At 42.1% G+C, this 10567-nt stretch overlaps 1 protein-coding gene across 4 annotated transcripts in view; it reads right to left on the reverse strand.

Moving 5' to 3' along the window:
• The window catches only part of BTBD3 (BTB domain containing 3), a 38915-nt gene extending 29193 nt beyond the window's left edge, over positions 1-9722 (reverse strand). For 2 of the 4 annotated variants that reach the window (XM_027118178.1, XM_027118177.1), the window contains exon 1: positions 9590-9697. The gene's annotated coding sequence lies outside the window, so the exon portion shown is untranslated. Of the gene's footprint in view, positions 1-9589 lie in introns of all 4 variants that reach the window. The other 2 variants (XM_027118180.1, XM_027118179.1) reach the window with 2 other exon arrangements.
• Between the last annotated feature and the right edge of the window lie 845 nt (positions 9723-10567).

The raw sequence follows: 10567 nt of genomic DNA on the forward strand, positions 1-10567 counted from the left end.
ATTACAAACAAGACGAAAAGACAACCCTCAGAACGGGAGAAAATATTTGCAAACGAATCAACGGACAAAGGATTAATCTCCAAAATATATAAACAGCTCATGCAGCTTAATGTTACAAAAACAAACAACCCAGTCCAAAAATGGGCAGAAAACCTAAATATACATTTCTCCAAAGAAGACAATACAGATGGCCAAGAAGCACATGAAAAGCTGCTCAATATCACTAACTGTTAGAGAAATGCAAATTAAAACTACAATGAGGTATCACCTCACACCAGTTAGAATGGGCATTAGAAAATATACAAACAACAAACGCTGGAGAAGGTGTGGAGAAAAGGGAACTCTTTGCACTGTTGGTGGGAATGTAAAGTGACACAGCCACTATGGAGAATAGTATGGAGGTTCCTTAAAAAACTAAAAATGGAATTAGCATATGACCCAGCAATCCCACTCCTGGGCATATACCCAGAGAAAACCATAATTCAAAAAGACACATGCACCCCAATGTTCACTACAGCACTATTTACAATAGCCAGGACAGGGAAGCAACCTAAATGCCCATCGACAGACGAATGGATAACGAAGATGTGGTACATATATACAATGGAATATTACTCAGCCTTAAAAAGTAATGAAATTGGGTCATTTGTAGAGACGTAGATGGATCTACAGACTATCATACAAAGTAAGTCAGAAAGAGAAAAACAAATATCGTATATTAACACATGTATGTGGAACCTAGAAAAATGGTATAAATGAACTGGTGCAAGGCAGAAATTGAGACACAGATGTAGAGAACAAACGTATGGGCACCAAAGGGGGAAAGTGGCGGGGGAGTAGAGTGCTGGTGTGATGAACTGGGAGACTGGGATTGACATATATACACTAATATGTATAAAATGGATAACTAATGGGAACCTGCTGTATAAAAAAGTAAAACAAAACAAAAACAAAGCATAAATACAATGATCCCATCTTCAAAGACAAGGCAAATTCATCAGGTGATACATTCAGAATGTGGTGCTTGTGAAATTTTGTTTGTAATACGTATGGTAACTGAGGCTAAAATGTTTACACTCTCTGAACATGGGGACCTCCCCTGCTCATATACTATTAGAGAAAAATAAAGTAGATTTTTAAAAAACTAAGTAATTAGATAGTTTTTGAGGAAAAAAATTAGAAATTGAAGAAAATGTTCACATTTTTGTGTTCAGGTTACTGGCATTGGGTTTACACATTTCTAGAGATACATACATCGTGGTTTTGGTTTATTGTCTATTCTTTGGCTGCCTTCACAATCTCTAAAATAATCATCTTTTTCTGGCACATGACTCACCTTATTTGCACAGTAATTGCCACAGTAAAAAGCCTACAAATATTTCTTGCTCGATCAAAAGAGGAGAGGGAGCCTGATGTTTCTGAGGTATTCTCAGATTTAAAGGACACAAAAGGAGACTCTAGAAACTCTGTAAGCAAGATGGTTGCTGCAGGGATGGTCACAACACATCTTGTCCGGGGAACTGAAGCTAAAGGCCTGAGAGCTTTTGACTTTGTGGATTTAATATCATGTTCAAGTATGTGCTTCTCTGTGCCTCTGAAGGATTTCAAAATCACCTTATAAAAGAATTTATTTCAGCTAGAACCTCAGAGGATAAAAGGACTTAAAGGAGACTGAGAGATGGGGAGATGTCCTGAACAGCAAGAAAGCACAAAAGGAGACAACAAGTGGTTGCATTCCACTTTAACAGATGGGTTAAAGAATAAACAAAGGAAGAGCACATCACTGATATTTACCAGAGAGCTCCGGCTCCCTGTATTTTGAAATGTTCCCAAGGTGAACCCACTGCCCACCGTTGCTTAAAAAACTGAAATCCAAAGAGAGCAGGTTCTAGAATTCAATTCACATCATTCAGATGTGAATCGAGTCAGTTGGCTAAGGCTTTCTGACAGTTAAGTGACCTGTTCCTACACACTGGCACAGTTTAGCACTTTACAGACAGTATCCTATTTAATCCTCATAACCACTCTCTGTATTATTATACCATTATAAATTATACATGTTCTTCAACTTCCCCGTTGCTGATGGGATGCTAAATCACCAATGCTAGATCCACAGATGCCAAAGGACTACACTGCTTTATGAAAAATTCATTGGGAAAAAAATGGAGAACGCAGACTATGTTCATTTATTCAAAAAACATTTACTGACCATCTTCTATGTACCACACACTTGGGACACATTAATGAACAGACATAAAATACCTGGCCACATGGAACTTACTGTCTAGCAGGGACAGGAAAAGAGAATTCACCAAAAATAAACAATAAATAAATAAGTCATACGGTAATTTAGAAGTTAGTAGATGCTATGGAGAAAGGAAAATGTAAAGCATTCCAAGAGGGATACCAGACACAGTTTGCAACTGTAAACAGCATAGACATCACTGACGAGGTGGTTGGTAGCTTAGTGAAGACCTGAAGGCAGTGAGAGAGCTGGCCATGAATGCATCTGGGGAGAAAATACTACAGGCAGAGGGAAAACCCAGCACAAAGACCTAAAAGTGGGAATGTGCCTGGAGGGTTCCAGGATCAGCAAGGAGGTAAGGATGGCTGGAATGGAGAGCATTCCATTGCAGGGAGAGGAGTGGGGAGGAGGTCAGAGGTCTTGGTAACCAGAAAGTGTCAGGCTTTGTGAATCATTATGAGTGACATGGAGAGCCAGAGAAGGGTTTTAAGCATATGCAACCTATGGTTGTTATGTCAATAACATATTAAAGGAAGGCAGGGAAGAAGAAAGGAGAGGCCACTGCATACCATCCAGGCAACAGGTGCTGGAGACTTGGAGGAAGGTGCTTGCAGTAGACGTGAGAAAAGGGGTTGAACTCCTGGATTTATTTGGAAGACAGGATTCTGGATACATCTGGAAGATAGAGCAGCAGGATCTGCTAACAGCCTGGATGTAAAGTGGGAGAGAAAGAGAAGAGTCAGGATGATTCCAAGGTTTCGGCTTGAATAACCCCAAAAATGGAGCTACCCCGACACCAAAATAGGGCAGGCTACAGGGAGAGCAGGTTTACAGAGGAAGATCGGAAATTCTGTTTTAGTCCTTAAAATTGAAGTATATTTTACGTATTCAAGTGAAGAAGTCAAAAAAGTAGTTGGATATATGCATCAGGAGTTTAAGAGACCTACTTCAACTGGAAATACACATTGGGAGTCTAAAGGAGCTACATGGTACTTTATTAAAATCTTACAATTGTTTGTGACAAGAGTCCCACAAGAACTGAGCCCTGAAGTATTCCAAATTAACAGGCTGGTGTGAAAACAAACAAACAAAAAACCACACACTTTTTAAAAAAAAATGACTGAAAAGCCAGTGGTACAGAAGGAAAAGCAGGAGACTGTGGTGTCCTCAAAATCAAATGAAGAAAAATCAAATCAAAAGAGAGAATGACCAATTATATCAAGTGCTGCCAAGAGTAAAGAGGAGAATTGATTGTCGGATTCTGCAATTTACAATATTTTCTTTTGAAAAAGCCCTGGTGACTCTATCCCACACAGCCCCCACCACAGAAGACATGAATATCCACTGAATGTGATGTTATCTTTTAATTTTGTCACAAACTGAATTCATTTTTCTAAAGAATTATTCAGAAGGAAGGATTTACTCCAGTTTAATATTTGGGACTCAAGTCAGTAGATCTGTTAAGAAATACCAGTGATAAACTGTAGCTGCTAACAGTAATCTGCTAGTTCCTATTAACAGATTACTGCTAATTGAATTCCATTCAATTCCTATCCCTTAAAAAATAATAATCAAAATACCTCTAGGTAAATTGGAAATAAAGGATAGATTTCCTCTGTCCTGATGAGGAATTATGATAAAACAAAAGCCAATACTGTACTACTGTTTTTTCTATTAAAGAACAAAAGTTTGCACATTACTGCCATTACTATTTGATAATGTTCCAGATGTATTTTATAATGTTCCAGAATGCTAACACTAGTGCAGCCTGCCATAAAACCAAAATAAAAGGTATAATTATTAGAAAGAAGTAGACACAAGTGTCATTACGTAACTAGGAAACCCAAGAGAATAAACTGCAAAGCTCTTAGAGTAAGAACCAGCTATAAAATAAAATTACAAAAATCAACAACCGTCTATGTCAGCAATAGGCAATTTGAAGAACCCATCACAACAGCAACAAAAACATAAATACCTAAGAAGAACCCTAACAATAAATATTAGGACTTACATAAAGAGTAAACAAACAAACAAAACACCTCTGCTAAGAGACAGAAGGTCTGTATAACTTTTCACATCCCTTCAGAGAAACACTGACTACTTTATATGTACATGACAGTCCTTGCCAACGAACCAAACTAACTGGATATTTCTCAGTTCTAAGGATTCATCTGCAGACCATTCCAGGTTAAGATGGCACGTTTAACAAAACATTCAAGCACATCCTCTCTCTAAACTCCACAAAAAAGGCAGTAAAGAGTTCTTTCCAGGTCTTCCCTGGTGGCGCAGTGGTTGAGAGTCCGCCTGCCGAAGCAGGGGACACGGGTTCGTGCCCCGGTCCGGGAAGACCCCACATGCCGCGGAGCGGCTGCGCCCGTGAGTCATGGCCGCTGAGCCTGCGTGTCCGGAGCCTGTGCTCTGCAACAGGAGAGGCCACAACAGTGAGAGGCCCGCGTACCGCAAATAAAAATAATAATAATAAAAAAGAGTTGTTTCCAGAAGACAAAGATGGAAGGATTTGAAGAACTGTAGTGGAAATTACAACAAAATCATGAAAGTGGAAAGCAGATGGACAAGTAGCAACTCAGCAGCCCTAAGAGTGAAATGCTCCACCACCAGTGAGAAAAGCTGAGAAGCACTCCAGTTTGCTTCAAAACTGGAGAAAGGGTAGAGGGCTAAAATAAGGTTAGCAGCCTTACTTCCCAGATGCCCTTCCCACCTCCTGGCTGTGGAGCTCTGGCCCACAGTCCCTGCCTGAGCCCAGCAAGACCGGAGACTGATTCTTGGGAGAGTAGATAAAACAGGTAAGTATTTGGACTGTGAGAGCACCAGAACCTTCCCCAAAGTGAAGAGGATGCTAAGACTCCAGCCAGATGTCTCCCCAACACTGGCAGCTGGACCCTTTCCTCAGCGCAGGGTGCTGCCTGATGACCACCCTCTGACCAACCCAACAGGAAAAGACCTCGTATGTGGTCCCAGTGAAAAAGAAACCAGTAACAGTCAAAAGACTGACACTGAGGAGCCTAAGGGGATGGGTGGAGGGCAATGAGAGATAGGGGACCACTTATTTTACAATAAGTATTTTAGTATTCTTAGATTTAAATTATGTGCATGTATTAGTATAAAGATAGTAACACAATTTTTATTTGAAAGGACAGATGACTATAATTATGATTTTTAAAAGAACAGTGTGACTTCCTCTAGCAGATACTTCTATATATTCTAAATGTACATTTAAAAAGATTTAACATTGATTAAGATAAGAGATCAATGATAGATAAGTAAGACCTAAAACAGAATCAGACCCAAAAGCTAGTCAAGATCTTAAAATATAGTAAAGGGAAGACCACAACCCATTGAGGAAAGGATGGACTGTTTAACAGATGGTGCTAGTAGACTAGATGGGCTGGCTCAGGAGGAGAAGGTGCTGTAAAACAATTCACATCCATGTGCTAATATAGAACTAAATGTACAAGTCTAATATATTTCCAAAATTTTCGTTTCATTTACCTCACGTCTGTTTATATTTTCAAACGTAAATATTTACAAGGAAAAGTCATAATGGACAAGATGGAGAGAGCTGACTACATAAAAGTAAAAATATCCTGTTGTTTGGAAAACACCATAAAGTAAATTAAAAGACAAATAACGAGCTGTGGAGGAAAAAAAAATTACAAATATGATAAAGGCACAATGCTCTTTACATTAAGAGCATATTTATATTATATGCTCTTTATATTACGAGCATATGTTATATAATATATACAGAATATTTAATTATACATGTATTATCTCTTTATATTAAAAGATACTTTAACTCATTTTTAAAAATCATTTAACAATAAAATGGACAAAGTACCTGGACAACTCTCAGAAGGCAAAATGAACAAATAAAAAGCAAATTATTAATTTCACTAGTTACCAAAAAAATATGAATTAAAATAAGACCACATTTTTATAGAAGATTAGGAAAGATTAAACACCGGAGTGCTGATACTATGGAAAGACTGTTCAGTGTGTGAGGGCATCGATGTGCTCTGGCATAAGCAATTTGGCAACAGGCCTCAAGAGTCATAAAAGAGTTCACCTCTGCCCCAGGAATTCTGCTATAAATCTAGCCTGAGCAAGTGAGAGACAGTAAGACTTTCAGACATGGGCATTTACCCCAGCTCTGCCTGTGTGTCTGCTACTACTTTCTGAGCCTACATCCTTTGCCAGACTCTGTTGAAGACCTTCCTCTATCTGGTTCATGCCATCGCTCCAAAACTCTATGTTGCCGGAACAATTATTACCCCCATTCTATGGATAAAGGAAGCACAATCAAATAATTAGGTAATTAAGGTCACTTAGATCGGAAGTGGCCAAGCTAGGATTTGCAAGCAGTATTTAATATCATACCTCCAAACACTGAAAATGGAAATATGTCAAAAAAGAGAAAACTAGCTAAATAAACTTTGGCATACCCATCATTAAAAATCTTATTTTCAAAGAAGATTTAAGGGCATAGGAAATGTCTGTGATATATTAAGCGAAAAGGCAGCATTTAAAAATACAAATGAAATTAAAGTGCCAATTTTGCTTAAAAGTATATATACGCAGACAAATAAAACGGGACAAATGGAAGCCTATCATCCCATGAACAGGTGATTATTTCTGGATGTACCTGTGATTTTTATTTCTTTAACTTTTTTTGGTAATTCCCAAAATGTCTACAACAAGGACAATGGCTTTTCATTTTAAAATGTTTAAAAACCATAGAAAGAATAGAAATTCTCAACTGTAGATGCTTAAAAGGCCTCAATTTTTAAACACGGAATGAAAAGATTAGGTGAGCAGTTACTGCCTTAGCTGCACAGCATTACTGCTGAACTACAAGGTCCATCAAACGAGAGAGGATTTTCCACTATTATTTTCTTCTCAGAGTGAAATGGGGAAAATTAGCCTTACGGAATCTGCTTGATAACCAGAAAGTTAACTAGCACATAACACAAGAGTAAAGAAAACCTCTTCAATCCCCAATAGATACTGGGAGTCACTATACTACCATAAGCATTTTGAACTGACTGATCGAATTCTGATTATTATTTACACAGTAAAGTTGGAAAGGTTTCATAAAAACAAAAAGCCTAAAGACACGTAAATATGTCTGTACTATTTTGTGTGGAACAGTTTTAAGCGTTCCTTGCAAGGTAAACTGGAATTAGTTGGCTGCGGAATATCTGTTTTGAACATAAAAGAATGAACATTTTAAAAAATTATCTTCGTTTGGATGTGTGTGTGTTGGGGAAGGAGTGGGTGAATCTGGAGACAAACTGTGCCTTTCCTTTGTTATTTTAAAGTATAACGTTACAAGTGGTTTAACTTTTTGCAAAGAATCATGGCAAAGCACTTTCTAGGAAAAAAACAATTTACAAACTGACAATGACATTTTTGGGCCACAAATTAGCAAAGGTTTTTGCATGGATATAGGATTATATTTCACTTTTATAATTTCTTAAAATATGTCTTCGGAGTTTAGAAAAATGATGCACATACTTCATAGATTTGTGTGCCCCAAAGAAAAAATAAAAAAAGTTGCTTCCACCTCTTTTGGAACTTTGTTACACAAGTTCTTAGTGCAAAGACTGGTAAAGGTAGAACAGCAGAGCTGCTAGCATTATCACTCCATACAACAGCATTAATAAATAATTCTGAAATTACTTAGTGAGAAAAAGTGGAATTGCGTGAACTCACCCTTACCTGAGCTGAGGCCAAGAACTGAAAAGGGTCATTCAAAATCTTTAGAAAAGTTAGAGTCCTATTCAGAAAACCAAAGGTAGACCCGTCCACTTCCCCTGGAAGACCCGTTGCTGTGGTAACCTGCAGTCACCCCTCAGAGTCGGTACATGCTGGGGGAGGGGATCCTCCCAGAGGCTGGGGGATGGTTAAGAGGGGAAACGGGGGAGGGGGGAGGGAGGAGGGAAGAGGGTTAAAAGAAGATGAAACCCCTTGGGTGCGGCAGGGGCCAGGAAGGTGGGCTTACTACTAGGAAATTCAACACGCCCAAAAGAAATTCAAAACACCAGTTAGAACAATGTCTGGACGCTGGAGTCGTATTATACAGTTCAGCTAAAGTTTGAACCATTAGAGGCGCTTCCCTCCCTCCCTCCCCGGCGGGAACAAACCACTCTTTGTGAGTTCCTGTCTATGGAAAACGAAGCCAGAGTTTCGTCTCATCAGTTACAAACTGAATGCTACTTCGCAAAACTAAAAGCTTGACTTTCTTAAATTAAGCCTATGCTTCCCAAACTCTGCTGCACTATTGGAATCACCGAGGGAACTTTATAAACTACACACCGTGTTTTAATTGGTCTGGGGTGCAATTTTGAGCAGAGTTTTAAAAGTCTCCAATGATCCTTTTGTGCAGCCAGTTTTAGGAACTACAGTATTCTAAGAAAGGAAAAAAGAAAGCACAGTTATCTCCCTTTGTCTTTTTACGGCTAATAATAGAAATTAGCTGGCTTTCTCCAAGCACACACAGGACAATAGGTTTCTTGATAAATAGGAGTCCCCGGTATGCCCTAACAATACTTTCTTTGAGATTAAAAAAAAAAAAAAAAAAACTGGCAACATAAGCCCTTTCTTCCCAAGAGAGCAAATATCCTTCTTACCGAAACACCAAACTTACACATCTATTTTAAGAGCGAATTGGCAGTGAATACAGCTCAGAACTTGGAGGACGAGCTCCAGGACCAGAAGGAAACTGAACCCGCAGAAGCCCACCAGCATTCGCGGGGGTCCTGCGGCCACAGGGGCTGGGCGAAGGCCGGGGTGTCGGTCGGGCCCCATAGGCTGCGCCCCAGTAAAGTTGTTCCAGGGAACTTTGCTCCCGTTTCCAACCCGCGCCTCCCCGGGAGAGGGGCGCGGCCCCGCCACCTGCTCGACGCCTAGGCTGCTCGGCCGCGCCCCCTCCTTGGACCTCGGCCACCTTCGGGGGTCGCGCACTCAAAGAGCGCCCGTACTGCCGGCAGGAGCCTCGGGGGGTTCGCCTCGCCCCTCCCCGGCGTCCTCAGCTGCAGCTAGCCCTGCCTTCGGGCCCGGACGCCAGGACCTCCGCGCGGGGCCAGCACCATCCCGCCTGGAGCTCTTCCGGAACCCCACCCGCGCGGCCAGCGCCTCTCGAGCCGGGACGGGGGATCCGGGCGCCCCCCCAACCCCTGTCCCGACGCCGGCCGGCAGCCCCGTCTCTGCCCAGCCAAGCTCTGCCCCTCCGGCCCGCGGCCGGGAGCGCGCCCCTGGCCCGGCGGTCCGACGCTGCGCACGCGCGGAGGCGCCCGTCCGCTCGCTCACGGTCCCCTCACTCACCGCTCGCTGTCCTTGTCGCCTCAGGCAGCGCCCGCCGTCTGCTCTGCTTACTGCTCGCTGCCCCGGCTCGGTGCCCGTTCCTCAGGCCCCGGCCTGGGCACTCGGGGAACCAGCGCCCGGCGGGCTCGGCGGGCACCCGCACGCAGGGCACGCTCCGCGGGGCCGCGCACGCGCGCACCCGAGCGACGGGAGGGGCGGGGCCGAGCGAGCTGCGCGCCCGGAGGCGCCCCTGGATACCGGGCATGCGTAGTGCCTTTCCCTTCCTAGGGTCTGGTGGCGTAGTAGGCTGTGACCCCGAACCTGTGAAACGTAGGGAAGTGGAAGAGGGCCAAAAGTCAGCCTTCGCTGAGAAGCAAGTTCGCTCTTGTCCCACAAGTTGCAGTCTTCTTCTCTGTATCATTCGTTAATTAAGGTGTTAAATATTTATTGAGCACCTACTTTGGCAGAGCCTTTGTGCAGAACACAGGGCATCCTCAGGTAATGGTGAACCGATTGCATTTGGCTTTGGGATTCCTTTTCGGGCACTGAATCCAGCCCTCTCTTTGAACAGATGAGAAAAGTGCATAAATAGAGATCATCCAGTACCTGAAACTGCAAACCTTAACTACACTTTTAAGCAGTTTGGGGAAGGAGAGTTGCCTCTGGCTGGGGTGATGAGAAAACTTTGAGAAGCCTGGAAGGGTAAGAGATGGAGTCAGAAGATAAGCTCACCTGGGAGGAAGGTCAACACAAAGGCAGAAACTGCAAAAAAAAAAAAAAAAAAAATCAAGTAATATACGAGCTCATGAACCTTCTTGGGGACAAGTTTAATCTGAATGTGTTTTTCATAGTGAAGGGCAAAAACGGTGGCAGGAAGGGTACTTGAAGCTCGTCTGGGAAAGATTTTTGATGCTTCACTTCAAATTTTCAGCTTTTTTTAGTGGATAACTGATAAATACTAAAGGTGTGAGGGAGAAGGGTTTGGTGTTTCTGGCGGTC

This window comes from Aethalodelphis obliquidens, unplaced genomic scaffold (assembly GCF_003676395.1).
Source record: "Aethalodelphis obliquidens isolate GAN/ISIS:26980383/991018 unplaced genomic scaffold, ASM367639v1 scaffold18, whole genome shotgun sequence".
In the NCBI taxonomy this organism is placed as follows: Eukaryota; Metazoa; Chordata; class Mammalia; order Artiodactyla; family Delphinidae; genus Aethalodelphis; species Aethalodelphis obliquidens.